This window comes from Cherax quadricarinatus, chromosome 12 (assembly GCF_038502225.1).
Source record: "Cherax quadricarinatus isolate ZL_2023a chromosome 12, ASM3850222v1, whole genome shotgun sequence".
Lineage (NCBI taxonomy): Eukaryota > Metazoa > Arthropoda > Malacostraca > Decapoda > Parastacidae > Cherax > Cherax quadricarinatus.
Window position 1 is genome coordinate 25,348,734 of NC_091303.1, and position 19,021 is coordinate 25,367,754.

General features: G+C 48.6%; 1 long non-coding RNA gene across 1 annotated transcript in view; it reads right to left on the bottom strand.

The window, feature by feature from the left end:
- The window catches only part of LOC138852617 (uncharacterized), a 111,278-nt gene that overhangs the window by 19,930 nt on the left and 72,327 nt on the right, over positions 1 to 19,021 (bottom strand). The gene's annotated exons all lie outside the window — the stretch shown is intronic.

Here is a 19,021-nt window from a genome sequence, read left to right on the forward strand (position 1 = left end):
GTACCTTAACTGTGTTAAAGAAGCAGGTAGAGAGTACACCTAAGATAACTGCTAGAGAATTAAAAGAAAAGAACCCACATCTTTTCTCAGAGGTGTCTGTAAGAACTGTTAACAGATGTGTGTCAGAACTGGGCTATAGTAGTCACCACCAGGTTAAGAAACCGATCCTCTCCAAGCCACAGAAGAAACGTAGGCTGGATTATGTAAAGAAATATCTTCACTGGAATCCTCAATAGTGGTTTGAAGTACTTTGGAGTGATGAAGCAACCTTCACCGTCACCTGGAACCGTGGGGAACATGTGTACTAGCCCAGAGGTAGTGACCCACTAGACTCACACTACACATGTGGGACCACCAAACACCCAGACTTGCCCATGGTCTGGGAGTGTTTCAGTGCTCAGAGTGTTGAACTCATTGTGCTTCCCAAAAACCAGTATATGAACCAGTATAATTACCTGGAGTTATTATGTGACAATTTGCCTGAGGCCTTTGACAAGTGTGAGGCTACGGTTTTTATGCAGGACGGTGCACCATGACACCCCGCCAAATCTGTTGTTCAGTGGCTTAAGGACTGTGAATAAGATTCTTTAATGACTGCCCAGACAATTCCCCAGACCTAAACCCTATTGAGAACCTCTGGCCACTAGTGAAATGAAGTTTACTGGGCAAGGATATCAGTTCCATCCTGCGGCTGGAGGCTGTTCCACATGAGGCATGGAATAATATACTTCCCCAAACCCTCAAGAATTTCTGTGAGAGTCTTCCTACACGGCTGAGGGACATGATTAAGCATAAAGGACACAGCACAAATATTAAAACCTCAGTAAGTGTGCAAATATATACATATTATAATCATTCATGGTATGTTTTAGTGTTTTGGTATGTGTGTAGGGGAGGGGCGGCATATCAGGTGATATCAGAATATGCAAAACAACCACTGTGAAAGAATAGTGAAATTCCAAGCGTTTTCGTGACTTCTCATAGTTCCTTGATAATGTGAGAAGTCACAAAAGCACTTGGAATTTCACTATTCTTTCACAGTGGTTGTTTAATATATTTATAGATGGGGTTGTAAGAGAAGTAAATGCGAAGGTCTTGGCAAGAGGCGTGGAGTTAAAAGATAAAGAATCACACATAAAGTGGGAGTTGTCACAGTTGCTCTTTGCTGATGACACTGTGCTCTTGGGAGATTCTGAAGAGAAGTTGCAGAGATTGGTGGATGAATTTGGGAGGGTGTGCAAAAGAAGAAAATTGAAAGTGAATACAGGAAAGAGTAAGGTTATGAGGATAACAAAAATATTAGGTGATGAAAGATTGGATATCAGATTGGAGGGAGAGAGTATGGAGGAGGTGAATGTATTCAGATATTTGGGAATGGACGTGTCAGCGGATGGGTCTATGAAAGATGAGGTGAATCATAGAATTGATGAGGGGAAAAGGGTGAGTGATGCACTTAGGAGTCTGTGGAGACAAAGAACTTTGTCCTTGGAGGCAAAGAGGGGAATGTATGAGAGTATAGTTTTACCAACGCTCTTATATGGGTGTGAAGCATGGGTGATGAAAGTTGCAGCGAGGAGAAGGCTGGAGGCAGTGGAGATGTCATGTCTGAGAGCAATGTGTGGTGTGAATATAATGCAGAGAATTCGTAGTTTGGAAGTTAGGAGGAGGTGCGGGATTACCAAAACTGTTGTCCAGAGGGCTGAGGAAGGGTTGTTGAGGTGGTTCAGACATGTGGAGAGAATGGAGCGAAACAGAATAACTTCAAGTGTATCAGTCTGTAGTGGAAGGAAGGCGGAGTAGGGGTCGGCCTAGGAAAGGTTGGAGGGAGGGGGTAAAGGAGGTTTTGTGTGCGAGGGGCTTGGACTTCCAGCAGGCATGCGTGAGCGTGTTTGATAGGAGTGAATGGAGACAAATGGTTTATAATACTTGACGTGCTGTTGGAGTGTGAGCAAAGTAACATTTATGAAGAGGTTCAGGGAAAACGGCAGGCCGGACTTGAGTCCTGGAGATGGGAAGTACAGTGCCTGCACTCTGAAGGAGGGGTGTAAATGTTGCAGTTTAAAAACTGTAGTGTAAAGCACCCTTCTGGCAAGACAGTGATGGAGTGAATGATGGTGAAAGTTTTTCTTTTTCGGGCCACCCTGCCTTGGTGGGAATCGGCCAGTGTGATATATATATATATATATATATATATATATATATATATATATATATATATATATATATATATATATATATATATATATTACACACACACTGACGACACTGAAGGACAGGAGGGTTAGGGGAGACATAATAAGGACATACAAAATACTGCGAGGAATTGACAAGGTGGACAGAGACAGGATGTTCCAGAGATGGGACACAGAAACCTGGGGTCACAGTTGGAAGTTGAGGACTCAGATAAGTCAAAGAGTTAGGAAGTATTTCTTTATTCACAGAGCTGTCAGGAAGTGGAATATTCTGACAAGTGGCGTAGTGGAGGCAGGAACCATATATAGTTTTAAGAGAGAGGGCCCAGTAGCTATCAGTGAAAATGCGGAGCCAGAAGCTATGAATCGACCCCTGTAATCACGAACAGGTGTGTACACACACACACACACACACACACACACAAAGGCTCATTTGTGTTCTTAGCTTCCGTCTATGTCATCTCGTACTGTAAAAATAAAAAAAAAAAGAAAAATGCCCGTATCGGTTCGTCTGAGAAGTGTGTATATCGTATCCACATCCTCCGAGCCCTCCTCTCTCTCAGGGTCCTCACGTCATAATTACTTGCCTCTTCCCTCTCATAGTGCTCAGCTCTGGGACTAGTTAGGGTGTATAATCTTTGTGCCTTTTGAAGGTTGTGAACATGCTTAATTAAGGAGGGAGCTCGAAGCTGGCGTTGCAAACTTAATGACAGATCTGTGTGCAACCCCCCCCCACACACACACACACTAACACACAAAGGCGATGGGGCCGGATAACATCTCTCCATGGGTCCTGATATCGTAAGGGGTTCTTAAATGGAGATATCGAGGGTTGAAGGTAGACACACTTGTTGGATGGTAACATATATTGTCAGACTGTGATGATGAATGTGGAGCCCAGCCTCTGCCTGTCTTCGCCTGTAGGTCTACGCCGACTGAGAGGGAGGCAGAGGTACGAGCCTACACATGCGCATCCCGTGACGTCACACAAAGTCACAGGCCTACAAGGGATCTCGTATCTAAAGCACATGGACGATACTAATATGCTATGCTATATAACACAGGGATCAGCAACTATGCTGACACAGAGAGGGAGCAGTGTCGCTATGCGTGCCACTAACAACAATCTTCAACACATCTATCGAAACAGGGCGACTACCTGAGGTACGGGAAACAGCAAATGTAGTCCCAATTTTCAAAAAAAGGAGACAGACACGAAACTTTAAACTACAGACCAGTGTCACTCACACGTATAGTATGCAAAATCATGGAGAAGATTATCACGAGAAGAGTGGTGGAGCACCTAGAAAGGAATAAGCTTATCAATGACAACCAGCACGGTTTGATGGATGGGAAATCCTGTGTCACAAACCTATTGAGTTCTATGACAGGGTGACAGCAGTAAAACAAGAGAGGGGTGGGTAGATTGCATTTTCTTGAACTGTAAGAAGGCTTTTGACACAGTTCCTCACAAGAGATAAGTGCATAAGTTGGAGGACCAGGCAAGTATAACAGGGAAGGTGCTGCAATGGATCAGGAAAGACATTAGAGAGTCATGGTACGTGGCGAGATGTTAGAGTGGGCGCCGGTGACGAGCGGGGTTCCACAGAGGTCAGTCCTAGGACCGGTGCTGTTTCTGGTATACGTGAACGACATGACGGAAGAAACAGGCTCAGAAGTGTCCCTGTTTGTAGACGATGTGAAGTTGATGAGAAGAATTCAATCGGACGAGGACCAGGCAGAACTGCAAAAGAATCTAGACAGGTTACAGGCCTGGTCCAGAAACTGGCTCCTGAAGTTCAACCCCACCAAGGGCAAAGTCATGAAGATTGGGGAAGGGCAAAGAAGGCCGCAGACGGAGTACAGTCTAGAGGGCCAGAGACTACAAATTTCATTCAAAGAAAAGTATCTTGGGGTGAGTATAACACCAGGCACATCTCCTGAGGCGCACATTAACTAAATAACTCCTAAGAATAGCATTCCGACATCTCAATAAGGAATCGTTCAGGACCCTGTACACCGTGTATGTTAGGCCTATATTGGTGTATGCAGCACCAGTTTGGAACCCACACCTAGCCAAGCACGTACGGAAATTAGAGAAAGTGCAAAGGGTTGCAACAAGACTAGTCCCGGAGCTCAGGGGCATGTCCTACGAGGAAAGCTTAAGGAAAATCGACCTGACGACGCAGAGATAGGGGGGATAAGATAACGACATATCAAATACTGAGAGGAATTGACAAGGTGGACAGAGACAGGATGTTCCAGAGATGGGACACAGCAACAAGGGGTCACAATTGGAAGTTGAAGACTCAGATGAATTACAGGGATGTTAGGAAGTATTTCTTCAGTCACAGAGTTGTCAGTAAGTGCAATAGTCTGGGAAGTGATGTAATGGAGGCAGGATCCATATATAGCCTTAAAAAGAGGAATAATAAAGCTCATGGAGCAAGAAGAGTGACCTAGTAGTGAAAAGGCGGGGCCAGGAGCTGTGAATCGACCCTTGCAACCACAACTAGGTGAGTACTGCAGCATCCACAACGAGGACAAATGCCACAAAGGCGACAATTTGCTTGTTGTACATCCCTGAGTATTGAATGAAGAAACTTATCCAGAGGCAAAATGTTTGAGTGAAGTTCCTCTGTATGACTGTTTCATTACTGTAGCCCTTATTGCACTCAAATGTGCACAGTGTCCCAAACTGTATCGTCGCACTGTGTACCATGTCCCACTATGTACCACGTTCTACACTGCGTACCCCGTCCCACTATGTACCACGTTCTACACTGCGTACCCCGTCCCACTATGTACCACGTCCCATACTGTGTACCACGTCCCATACTGGGTACCACGTCCCACAGTGTGCCACGTCCCACTATGTACCACGTCCCACTATGTACCACGTCCCACTATGTACCATGCCCCACACTATGTACCACGTCCCACTATGTACCACGTCCCACACTATGTACCACGTCCCACTATGTACCACGTTCCACTATGTACCACGTCCCACTATGTACCACGTCCCACACTATGTACCACGTCCCACACTATGTACCACGTCCCACACTATGTACCACGTCCCACAGTGTACCACGTCCCACTATGTACCACGTCCCACTATGTACCACGTCCCACACTATGTACCACGTCCCACACTATGTACCACGTCCCACACTATGTACCACGTCCCACTATGTACCACGTTCCACTATGTACCACGTCCCACTATGTACCACGTCCCACTATGTACCACGTCCCACACTATGTACCACGTCCCACTATGTACCACGTCCCACACTATGTACCACGTCCCACACTATGTACCACGTCCCACACTATGTACCACGTCCCACACTATGTACCACGTCCCACACTATGTACCACGTCCCACAGTGTACCACGTCCCACTATGTACCACGTCCCACTATGTACCACGTCCCACTATGTACCACGTCCCACTATGTACCACGTCCCACTATGTACCACGTCCCACAGTGTACCACGTCCCACTATGTACCACGTCCCACTATGTACCACGTCCCACTATGTACCACGTCCCACACTATGTACCACGTCCCACACTATGTACCACGTCCCACTATGTACCACGTTCCACTATGTACCACGTCCCACTATGTACCACGTCACACTATGTACCACGTCCCACTATGTACCACGTTCCACTATGTACCACGTCCCACTATGTACCACGTCCCACACTATGTACCACGTCCCACACTATGTACCACGTTCCACTATGTACCACGTCCCACTATGTACCACGTCACACTATGTACCACGTCCCACTATGTACCACGTCCCACTATGTACCACGTTCCACTATGTACCACGTCCCACTATGTACCACGTCCCACTATGTACCACGTCCCACACTATGTACCACGTCCCACTATGTACCACGTTCCACTATGTACCACGTCCCACTATGTACCACGTCCCACACTATGTACCACGTCCCACACTATGTACCACGTCCCACACTATGTACCACGTCCCACTATGTACCACGTTCCACTATGTACCACGTCCCACTATGTACCACGTCCCACTATGTACCACGTCCCACTATGTACCACGTCCCACTATGTACCACGTCCCACTATGTACCACGTCCCACTATGTACCATGTCCCACACTATGTATCACGTCCCACTATGTACCACGTCCCACACTATGTACCACGTCCCACACTATGTACCACGTCCCACACTATGTACCACGTCCCACACTATGTACAACGTCCCACTATGTACCACGTCCCACTATGTACCACGTACTATGTACACGTCCCTATGTACCACGTCCCACCACGTCCCACTATGTACCACGTCCCACTATGTACCACGTCCCACTATGTACCACGTCCCACACTATGTACCACGTCCCACTATGTACCACGTCCCACTATGTACCACGTCCCACTATGTACCACGTCACACTATGTACCACGTCCCACTATGTACCACGTCCCACACTATGTACCACGTCCCACACTATGTACCACGTCCCACTATGTACCACGTCCCACTATGTACCACGTCACACTATGTACCACGTCCCACTATGTACCACGTCCCACTATGTACCACGTCCCACTATGTACCACGTCCCACTATGTACCACGTCCCACTATGTACCACGTCCCACTATGTACCACGTCCCACTATGTACCACGTCCCACTATGTACCACGTCCCACTATGTACCACGTCCCACTATGTACCACGTCCCACTATGTACCACGTCCCACTATGTACCACGTCCCACTATGTACCACGTCCCACTATGTACCACGTCCCACTATGTACCACGTCCTACTATGTACCACGTCCCACTATGTACCACGTTCCACTATGTACCACGTCCCACTATGTACCACGTTCCACTATGTACCACGTCCTACTATGTACCACGTCCCACTATGTACCACGTCCCACTATGTACCACGTCCTACTATGTACCACGTCCCACTATGTACCACGTCCCACTATGTACCACGTTCCACTATGTACCACGTCCCACTATGTACCACGTCCTACTATGTACCACGTCCCACTATGTACCACGTCCCACTATGTACCACGTCCTACTATGTACCACGTCCCACTATGTACCACGTCCTACTATGTACCACGTCCCACTATGTACCACGTCCCACTATGTACCACGTTCCACTATGTACCACGTCCCACTATGTACCACGTTCCACTATGTACCACGTCCTACTATGTACCACGTCCCACTATGTACCACGTCCCACTATGTACCACGTCCCACTATGTACCACGTCCCACTATGTACCACGTCCCACTATGTACCACGTCCTACTATGTACCACGTCCCACTATGTACCACGTCCCACTATGTACCACGTCCCACTATGTACCACGTCCCACTATGTACCACGTCCCACTATGTACCACGTCCCACAGTGTACCCCGTCCCACTATGTACCACGTCCCACAGTGTACCACGTCCCACTATGTACCACGTCCCACACTTTGACTACGCAGAAAACACTCAATATTAATTTATATTTCCACAAGAATGAAATATGCCGCCATCGTTCCACACTGAGTCAATTATTACTTTAGCATCAAAACTGATACAATGACGGTCGAATGGGAGTGTGACGCATCAACGAGTGTGACGCATCAACGAGTGCGAAGCATCAACGAGTGCGACGCATCAACGAGTGTGACGCATCAACGAGTGTGTCGCATCAACGAGTGCGAAGCATCAACGAGTGTGACGCATCAACGAGTGCGAAGCATCAACGAGTGTGAAGCATCAACGAGTGTGACGCATCAACGAGTGTGTCGCATCAACGAGTGTGACGCATCAACGAGTGTGACGCATCAACGAGTGTGACGCATCAACGAGTGTGTCGCATCAACGAGTGTGACGCATCAACGAGTGTGTCGCATCAACGAGTGTGTCGCATCAACGAGTGTGTCGCATCAACGAGTGTGTCGCATCAACGAGTGCGAAGCATCAACGAGTGTGAAGCATCAACGAGTGCGACGCATCAACGAGTGCGAAGCATCAACGAGTGTGAAGCATCAACGAGTGCGAAGCATCAACGAGTGTGAAGCATCAACGAGTGTGTCGCATCAACGAGTGTGACACATCAACGAGTGTGAAGCATCAACGAGTGCGACGCATCAACGAGTGCGAAGCATCAACGAGTGTGAAGCATCAACGAGTGCGAAGCATCAACGAGTGTGACACATCAACGAGTGTGTCGCATCAACGAGTGTGACACATCAACGAGTGTGAAGCATCAACGAGTGTGACACATCAACGAGTGTGAAGCATCAACGAGTGTGACGCATCAACGAGTGCGAAGCATCAACGAGTGTGACGCATCAACGAGTATGGGTGTGGTCAATCACTTTTATGGCCGCCACACCACCATAAACCTCGCAATTGCCACTAAATTCTGCAACACGATATCCCCATAAAATAAAACCCATTGTGTCACACATGTAAAAAACGTAAATGTTTTCATACAGTGAACGTGTGATCAATTCTACATTAAATGACCCAAAACAAGCCAGGACAAAAATTTCCACTGACAAACTGCAGTGTAAGGGGATGGTGCCATCCCAGTCCTGTGTACCACACTAGTATGATAGCCTGGGGACTCGTATGATAGCCTGGGGACTCGTGTGATAGCCTGGGGACTCGTATGATAGCCTGGGGACTCGTATGATAGCCTGAGGACTCGTACGACAGCCTGGGGACTCGTATGATAGCCTGGGGACTCGTATGATAGCCTGGGGACTCGTATGATAGCCTGGGGACTCGTATGATAGCCTGGGGACTAGTATGATAGCCTGGGGACTCGTATGATAGCCTGGGGACTAGTATGATAGCCTGGGGACTCGTATGATAGCCTGGGGACTCGTATGATAGCCTGGGGACTCGTATGATAGCCTGGGGACTAGTATGATAGCCTGGGGACTCGTATGATAGCCTGGGGACTCGTATGATAGCCTGGGGACTCGTATGATAGCCTGGGGACTCGTATGATAGCCTGGGGACTCGTATGATAGCCTGGGGACTAGTATGATAGCCTGGGGACGCGTATGATCGCCTGGGGACTCGTATGATAGCCTGGGGACTCGTATGATAGCCTGGGGACTCGTATGATAGTCTGGGGACTCGTATGATAGCCTGGGGACTCGTATGATAGCCTGGGGACTCGTATGATAGCCTGGGGACTCGTATGATAGCCTGGGGACTCGTATGATAGCCTGGGGACTCGTATGATAGCCTGGGGACTCGTATGATAGCCTGGGGACTCGTATGATAGTCTGGGGACTCGTATGATAGCCTGGGGACTCGTATGATAGCCTGGGGACTCGTATGATAGCCTGGGGACTCGTATGATAGCCTAGGGACTCGTATGATAGCCTTGGGACTCGTATGATAGCCTGGGGACTCGTATGATAGCCTAGGGACTCGTATGATAGCCTAGGGACTCGTATGATAGCCTGGGGACTCGTATGATAGCCTGGGGACTCGTATGATAGCCTAGGGACTCGTATGATAGCCTGGGGACTCGTATGATAGCCTGGGGACTCGTATGATAGCCTAGGGACTCGTATGATAGCCTGGGAACTCGTATGTTAGCCTAGGGACTCGTGTGATAGCCTGGGGACTCGTGTGATAGCCTAGGGACTCGTGTGATAGCCTGGGGACTCGTGTGATAGCCTGGGGACTCGAATGATAGCCTGGGAACTCGAATGATAGCCTGGGAACTCGCATGATAGCCTGGGGACTCCTATGATAGACTGGGGACTCCTATGATAGCCTGGGGACTCGTATGATAGCCTGGGGACTCGTATGATAGCCTGGGGACTCGTATGATAGCCTGGGGACTCGTATGATAGCCTGGGGACTCGTATGATAGCCTGGGGACTCGTATGATAGCCTGGGGACTCGTATGATAGCCTGGGGACTCGTATGATAGCCTGGGGACTCGTATGATAGCCCGGGGACTCGTATGATAGCCCGGGGACTCGTATGATAGCCCGGGGACTCGTATGATAGCCCGGGGACTCGTATGATAGCCCGGGGACTCGTATGATAGCCCGGGGACTCGTATGATAGCCCGGGGACTCGTATGATAGCCCGGGGACTCGTATGATAGCCCGGGGACTCGTATGATAGCCCGGGGACTCGTATGATAGCCCGGGGACTCGTATGATAGCCCGGGGACTCGTATGATAGCCCGGGGACTCGTATGATAGCCCGGGGACTCGTATGATAGCCCGGGGACTCGTATGATAGCCCGGGGACTCGTATGATAGCCCGGGGACTCGTATGATAGCCCGGGGACTCGTATGATAGCCCGGGGACTCGTATGATAGCCCGGGGACTCGTATGATAGCCCGGGGACTCGTATGATAGCCCGGGGACTCGTATGATAGCCCGGGGACTCGTATGATAGCCCGGGGACTCGTATGATAGCCCGGGGACTCGTATGATAGCCCGGGGACTCGTATGATAGCCCGGGGACTCGTATGATAGCCTGGGGACTCGTATGATAGCCTGGGGACTCGTATGATAGCCTGGGGACTCGTATGATAGCCTGGGGACTAGTATGATAGCCTGGGGACTAGTATGATAGCCTGGGGACTAGTATGATAGCCTGGGGACTAGTATGATAGCCTGGGGACTCGTATGATAGCCTGGGGACTCGTATGATAGCCCGGGGACTCGTATGATAGCCCGGGGACTCGTATGATAGCCCGGGGACTCGTATGATAGCCCGGGGACTCGTATGATAGCCCGGGGACTCGTATGATAGCCCGGGGACTCGTATGATAGCCCGGGGACTCGTATGATAGCCCGGGGACTCGTATGATAGCCTGGGGACTCGTATGATAGCCTGGGGACTCGTATGATAGCCTGGGGACTCGTATGATAGCCTGGGGACTCGTATGATAGCCTGGGGACTCGTATGATAGCCTGGGGACTCGTATGATAGCCTGGTGACTCCTATGATAGCCTGGTGACTCATATGATAGCCTGGGGACTCATATGATAGCCTGGGGACTCGTGTGATAGCCTGGGGACTCGTATGATAGCCTAGGGACTCGTACGACAGCCTGGGGACTCGTACGACAGCCTAGGGACTCGTACGACAGCCTGGGGACTCGTACGACAGCCTGGGGGCTCGTACGACAGCCTAGAGACTTGTACGATAGCCGGAGGACTCGTATGATAGTCTGGGGACTCATAACAGTCTGGACATGAGGTCCAGGGCCACAGTGCTGCGGCACTGGCACTCTCAACAAAATCTTCACTGTTAACCGGTAATTTCGTTGTACCCGTTAGTACCTGTTAGTACCCGTCATCAACACTGTGTTAGTACCCGTCATCAACACTGTGTTAGTACCCGTCATCAACACTGTGTTAGTACCCGTCATCAACACTGTGTTAGTACCCGTCATCAACACTGTGTTAGTACCCGTCATCAACACTGTGTTAGTACCCATCATCAACACTGTGTTAGTACCCGTCATCAACACTGTGTTAGTACCCGTCATCAACACTGTGTTAGTACCCGTCATCAACACTGTGTTAGTACCCGTCATCAACACTGTGTTAGTACCCGTGACGCATGTCGCTTCATATTATTACAGACACCAGAAACATTGCAAGAACGAAGAATAGAAATCTTCAAGTTGAAACTGGCCACTACCTCCTACAAATACCAGATCAGCCAGACTGTGATATCTCTGTAAACCATGTTAGCAACACCAGCCTGGTTGACGAGGCAGTCAACAACGGAGCCCGGCATGGATACAACTCCCGAAACCGGTAACAGGTATGTGTGAAAGCGGTAAACGTGCTTGGAAGCGAGGACATAAGAGCCCTTCCTTTTTGTTTTTAGCATCCTTGGCTCACACTTTTCATATTGCAGCGTATATCTGAATTATATTTTGAGAAAGTGTGAAACAGATTAGTGCAGAAGAAAAACTTTCCAAACTTATGGTAGAGACTGGTGTTTATATTACCACAACGACCAAAGTTCCCCTGAAGAAAGTCTGTATAAATATTGTATGAATGTGTGAGAGGCGGAATAACAACTTCTTAAGTTGTATACCAACCTGGTCTTTATACCCTCCAGGACCTGCTGGTGGCAATAACGACCTGTATTATACCTTCCAGGACCCGCTGGTGGCAACAACGACCTGCATTATACCGTCCAGGACCTGCTGGTGGCAACAACGACCTGTATTATACCTTCCAGGACCTGCTGGTGGCAACAACGACCTGCATTATACCCTCCAGGACCTGCTGGTGGCAACAACGACCTGCATTATACCTTCCAGGACCTGCTGGTGGCAACAACGACCTGCATTATACCTTCCAGGACCTGCTGGTGGCAACAACGACCTGCATTATACCTTCCAGGACCTGCTGGTGCCAACAACGACCTGCATTATACCTTCCAGGACCTGCTGGTGGCAACAACGACCTGCAGTATACCGTCCAGGACCTGCTGGTGCCAACAACGACCTGCATTATACCTTCCAGGACCTGCTGGTGGCAACAACGACCTGCATTATACCTTCCAAGACCTGCTGGTGCCAACAACGACCTGCATTATACCTTCCAGGACCTGCTGTTGGCAACAACGACCTGCATTATACCTTCCAGGACCTGCTGGTGGCAACAACGACCTGCATTATACCCTCCAGGACCTGCTGGTGGCAATAACGACCTGCATTATACCTTCCAGAACCTGCTGGTGGCAACAACGACCTGTATTATACCCTCCAGGACCTGCTGGTGGCAACAACGACCTGTATTATACCCTCCAGGACCTGCTGGTGGCAACAACGACCTGCATTATACCTTCCAGGACCTGCTGGTGGCAACAACGACCTGCAGTATACCGTCCAGGACCTGCTGGTGCCAACAACGACCTGCATTATACCTTCCAGGACCTGCTGGTGGCAACAACGACCTGCATTATACCTTCCAGGACCTGCTGGTGCCAACAACGACCTGCATTATACCTTCCAGGACCTGCTGTTGGCAACAACGACCTGCATTATACCTTCCAGGACCTGCTGGTGACAACAACGACCTGCATTATACCTTCCAGGACCTGCTGGTGGCAACAACGACCTGCATTATACCCTCCAGGACCTGCTGGTGGCAATAACGACCTGCATTATACCTTCCAGGACCTGCTGGTGGCAACAACGACCTGTATTATACCCTCCAGGACCTGCTGGTGGCAACAACGACCTGCGTTATACCTTCCAGGACCTGCTGGTGGCAACAACCTGTATTATACCCTCCAGGACCTGCTGGTGGCAACAACGACGTGTATTGTACCCTCCATGACCTGCTGGTGGCAACAACGACTTGTATTATACCTCCAGTACCTGCTGGTGGCAACGACCTCTATTATACTCTCTAGGACCTGCTGGTGGCAACAACGACCTGTATTATACCCTCCAGGACCTGCTGGTGGCAACGACCTCTATTATATCCTCTAGGACCTGCTGGTGGCAACAACGACCTGTATTATACCTCCAGTACCTGCTGGTGGCAACGACCTCTATTATATCCTCTAGGACCTGCTGGTGGCAACAACGACCTGTATTATACCCTCCAGGACCTGCTGGTGGCAAGAACGACCTGTAGCTACTGGGGCAACAACCTTTAACTTATGGTGGCAAGAACGACCTGTAACTGGTGGTGACATGTGACTGGTGGTGGTGACATGTGACTGGTAGTGGTCACATGTGACTGGTGACATGTGACTGGTGGTGACATGTAACTGGTGGTGGCGACATGTGACTGGTAGTGGTTACATGTGACTGGTGGTGGCGACATGTGACTCGTGGTGGTGACATGTGACTGGTGGTGGCGACATGTGACTGGTGGCGACATGTGACTGGTGTTGGCGACATGTGACTCGTGGTGGCGACATGTGACTGGTAATGGTGACACGTGACTGGTGGTGGTGACATGTGACTGGTGGTGGTGAGGTGTGACTGGTGGTGGTATGTGACTGGTGGTGGTGACGTGTGACTGGTGGTGACATGTGACTGGTAGTGGCAACATGTGACTGGTGGTGGTGACATGTGACTGGTGGTGGCGACATGTGACTGGTGGTGGCGACATGTGACTGGTGGTGGTGACATGTGACTGGTGGTGGCGACATGTGATTGGTGGTGACATGTGAGTGGTGGTGACATGTGACTGGTGGTGGCGACATGTGACTGGTGGTGGCGCCATGTGACTGGTGGTGGCGCCATGTGACTGGTGGTGGCGCCATGTGACCGGTGGTGGCGCCATGTGACCGGTGGTGACGTGTGACTAGTAGTGGTGACACGTGACTGGTGGTGGTGACATGTGACTGGTAGTGGTGAATGTGATTGGTAGTGGCAACATGTGACTGGTGGTGACGACATGTGACTGGTGGTGACATGTGACTGGTGGCGACATGTGACTGCTGATGGTGACATGTGACTGGTAGTGGTGACGTGTGACTGGTGGTGGCATGTGACTGGTAATGGTGACGTGTGACTGGTGGTGGTGAATGTGATTGGTAGTGGTGACATGTGACTGGTAGTGGCAACATGTGACTGGTGGTGACATGTGACTGGTGGTGGCGACATGTGACTGGTGGTGACATGTGACTGGTGGCGACATGTGACTGCTGGTGGTGACATGTGACTGGTAGTGGTGACATGTGACTGGTGGTGGTGACATGTGACTGGTGGCGACATGTGACTGGTGGTGGTGACATGTGACTGGTGGTTGTGACATGTGATTGGTAGTGGTGACATGTGACTGGTGGTGGTGACATGTGACTGGTGGTGGTGGTGAGGTGTGACTGGTGGTGGTATGTGACTGGTAGTGGTGATGTGACTGGTGGTGGTGACGTGTGACTGGTGGTGACGTGCGACTGGTGGTGGTGACGTGTGACTGGTGGTGACGTGCGACTGGTGGTGACGTGTGACTGGTGGTGGTGACATGTGACTGGTAGTGGCAGCATGTGACTGGTGGTGGTGACATGTGACTGGTAGTGGTGACATGTGACTGGTGGTGGTGACATGTGACTGGTAGTGGTGACATGTGACTGGTGGTGGTGACATGTGACTGGTGGTGGTGACATGTGACTGGTGGTGGTGACATGTGACTGGTGGTGGTGACATGTGACTGGTGGTGGTGACATGTGACTGGTAGTGGCAGCATGTGACTGGTGGTGGTGACATGTGACTGGTGGTGGTGACATGTGACTGGTGGTGGTGACATGTGACTGGTAGTGGTGACACGTGACGTAGTTATTATGATGCATCTTGTCTGTGTTCCTAGGAAAACAACTGAATAACTTTCAGGGTTCCCAATAAATTAAGTGTTTGACACAAATAATATGAGCAGTGAGTGCTCTCTGTACGTGCATAATATTTATTAACAAAAACATTTCAGAATTAGTGAATCATTAATGCGGTAATATTACTGGTTAACACTGGAGGCCTCGGCGCTCTAGGCTTAATTCACCTTGCAATATGTTAATGATATTACAATGAAAAGTGTTAATACCTTAAGATAAACGTGACCTTCATGTTTCTTGTCCAGAATCTGCTTTTAAATTATGACTGTTTTTCTTGACTATGATCCATCTTGACTGCCGCTGTTAGAAAGTCCGTCCCGCAGTAACCTTCAAAATATTCGTCTGGAATTTCCTTAAAAACCTATAAAGTTGACATTAGAGCTTGGAGGAAAAAATTTAATAAGTCATTAGTAAGAAACTTTACAAAATATTTTCCACGAGAGTTAATTAAGAAAGTCAGGTGAGGAGAGGGAGCAGCGCAGGTGTTTAATTAAGGTCAGAGGTCGCAGGTGTAACAACCTCCACCTGAGGCACATCCTTCACTGTAAACATCAACATAATTAACACACTAATTTCATCCCTTGGTAACACCGACTGTTTATCTGAAAACTGTCCAGAGAACTTCAGACGCTACGTCAGGCCTCTCAGGCCCAGTGTTTCTGTCTCTCTCAGCCCCAGTGTTTCTGTGTCTCTCAGGCCCAGTGTTTCTGCGTGTCTCAGGCCCAGTGTTTCTGTGTCTCTCAGGCCCAGTGTTTCTGCGTGTCTCAGGCCCAGTGTTTCTGTCTCTCTCAGCCCCAGTGTTTCTGTGTCTCTCAGGCCCAGTGTTTCTGCGTGTCTCAGGCCCAGTGTTTCTGCGTGTCTCAGGCCCAGTGTTTCTGTCTCTCTCAGGCCTAGTGTTTCTGTCTCTTAGGCCTAGTATTTCTGTCTGTCTCTCAGGCCCAGTGCTTCTGTCTCTCTCAGGACCAGTGTTTCTAACTCTCTCAGGACCAGTGTTTTTCCGTGTCTCAGGCCCAGTGTTTCTCACTGTCTCTCAGCACCAGTGTTTCGGCGTGTCTCAGGCCCAGTGTTTTTGTGTCTCTCAGGACCAGTGTTTCTGTCTCAGGATAAGTGTTTCTGACTGTGTGTTTGAAGAAGTAATCCAGTCTGAAAATCAATTTAAGACTTCTCAAAAGTCACTTAATCACCCTAGACTAAACGCTAAATACTCAGTACACACATACTCACTTATGTACTCCCACATCATAACTTCAACAATCACTTTGAATCTTTTATCCATTGTTGACAGGAATATAATTGAATCATTGTTTTCGCAAAAAACATTTTTGAATATATGAATATATCTTTTGTCTTATACAAATTTTGATTCATTTTAAATTAATAATCTACTGTACAACTATGGAATAATTACTGTCCTACTGTACAACTATGATATACTCCTTAGTGTTAAGTAGTCTGTAAGCCAATAATGTTAAGTTGGCCCATGATGCCAGGCATAATAGAGGCTCTCTTCGCACTGCAACCCACTATTGTCAATACAAAATCTCAATGTACTGTTTGCAAAGACATAAAACAAATAAATAAATAAAATAACTGTACAGTTTACTGTGCAACTAACTGTACAGTTTACTGTGCAACTAACTGTACAGTTTACTGTGCAACTAACTGTACAGTTTACTGTGCAACTAACTGTACAGTTTACTGTGCAACTAACTGTACAGTTTACTGTGCAACTAACTGTACAGTTTGCTGTGCAACTAACTGTACAGTTTACTGTGCAACTAACTGTACAGTTTGCTGTTACTCTGTAGGGACTATCGACACTGCCAGTTCCCTAATACAAAGCCTTGTACTCGTCGTCACAAAATATCAGTTAAGCAAAAGACCGTAAAGAGAATTCAACAGAAATTTTTGCCTGTCCATACCTTCGATATAACTTTGTTGAATTCCGAGAGCTTTTCTACTCCCAGAACCCGGACTTGGGCCAGGCTCGTCTAGTGCTTGCCTGGTCAACCAGGCTGTTGCTGCTGGAGACCCGCTGCCCCACATATCCATCACAGCCTGGTTGATCTGGCACCTGTTAACATACTTGTAAAGTTTCCTCTTAAAGATTTCTACACTTGTTCCAGCAATGTTTCTGATAAGATGTTGAAAAGTCTAGGGCCACGGACGTTGATACAGTGTTCTTTTATTGCAACCATGGCGCCCCTGCTTTTCACTGGCTTTATTTTGCGCTTCCTTACATAACTCTCACTCTAGTATGTTGTTAGGGCAGTGTAAAGATTTGGAACCAGGCCCTCACTACTCTGGACCCCAAGACACCTCCCCCCCCAGGCACCAACACAACCCCACTGTAGTGCAGAAGAGCCAACCACTCCTGAACTTTCTGAGCCTACCATACTGTACCAGGTTCAGAAGTGTACCTTTACCTTTAATATACCTTGAAAGAGTTTCGAGAGTTTAACTACTCTCAGAGCCTGGCCATGGGCCAGGTTCGTCTGGTGCTTGCCTGATCAACCAGGCTGTTGCTGCTGGAGACCCGCTGCCCCACATATCCATCACAGCCTGGTTGATCTGGCACCTAGTGAAGATACTTGTCCAGTTTCCTCTTGAAGGCTTCTACACTTGTTCCAGCAGTGTTTCTGATACCTTCTGGTAAGATGCCGAACAGTCTGGGATCCAGAATGTTGATACAGTGTTCACTTATTGTCCCTACCGCACCCTTGCTCCTCACCGGGTTTATTTTGCACTTCCTCTCATATCTCTCACTCCAGTATGTTGCTATGGCAGTGTGCAGAGTTGGGACCAGACCCTCCAGTATTTGCCAGGTATATGTTATCATGTATCTCTCTTCTCCGCCCCAATAAGTACATGTTCAAGACTTGAAGGCGTTCGCATTAATTTAAAGGCTTTACTGGCTAAATGTGAGCCGTAAACTATTTCTGCATTTGTTCCTGCTCCGATATTTCTCCTGCTTTGAACGGGGCCGTCAGCACTGAGCAATATTCTAAACGAGGGAGCACTAGCGATTTGAAGAGTGTCACCATCAGCATTATTTCCCTTGTTTTGAAAGTTCTCAATACCCACCCCGTCATCTTCCTGGCTGTCGTGATCTTTATCTTGTTATAGTCTTTAAAATAAAGGTCAGCTGACATAATTATTCCCAAGCCTTTTACGTGTTCCTTTCATTCTATTTGGTGACCCTCTTAAGTTTTGTATATAGTGTTCCTTTTGAGTTCTTCATTCTTTCCATACCTAAGCAGCTGGAACTTATCACCATTGAACGTCATGTTGTTCTCCACTGCCCACTGGAAAACCCTGCTTATGTCTTCCTGTAATTTATCAGTGCCCTCTACCGTAGTGACTTTCATGCTTATTTTAGTGTCATCTGCAAATGATGACACAAAAGTGTGACGGGTGTTTTTTTATCTATG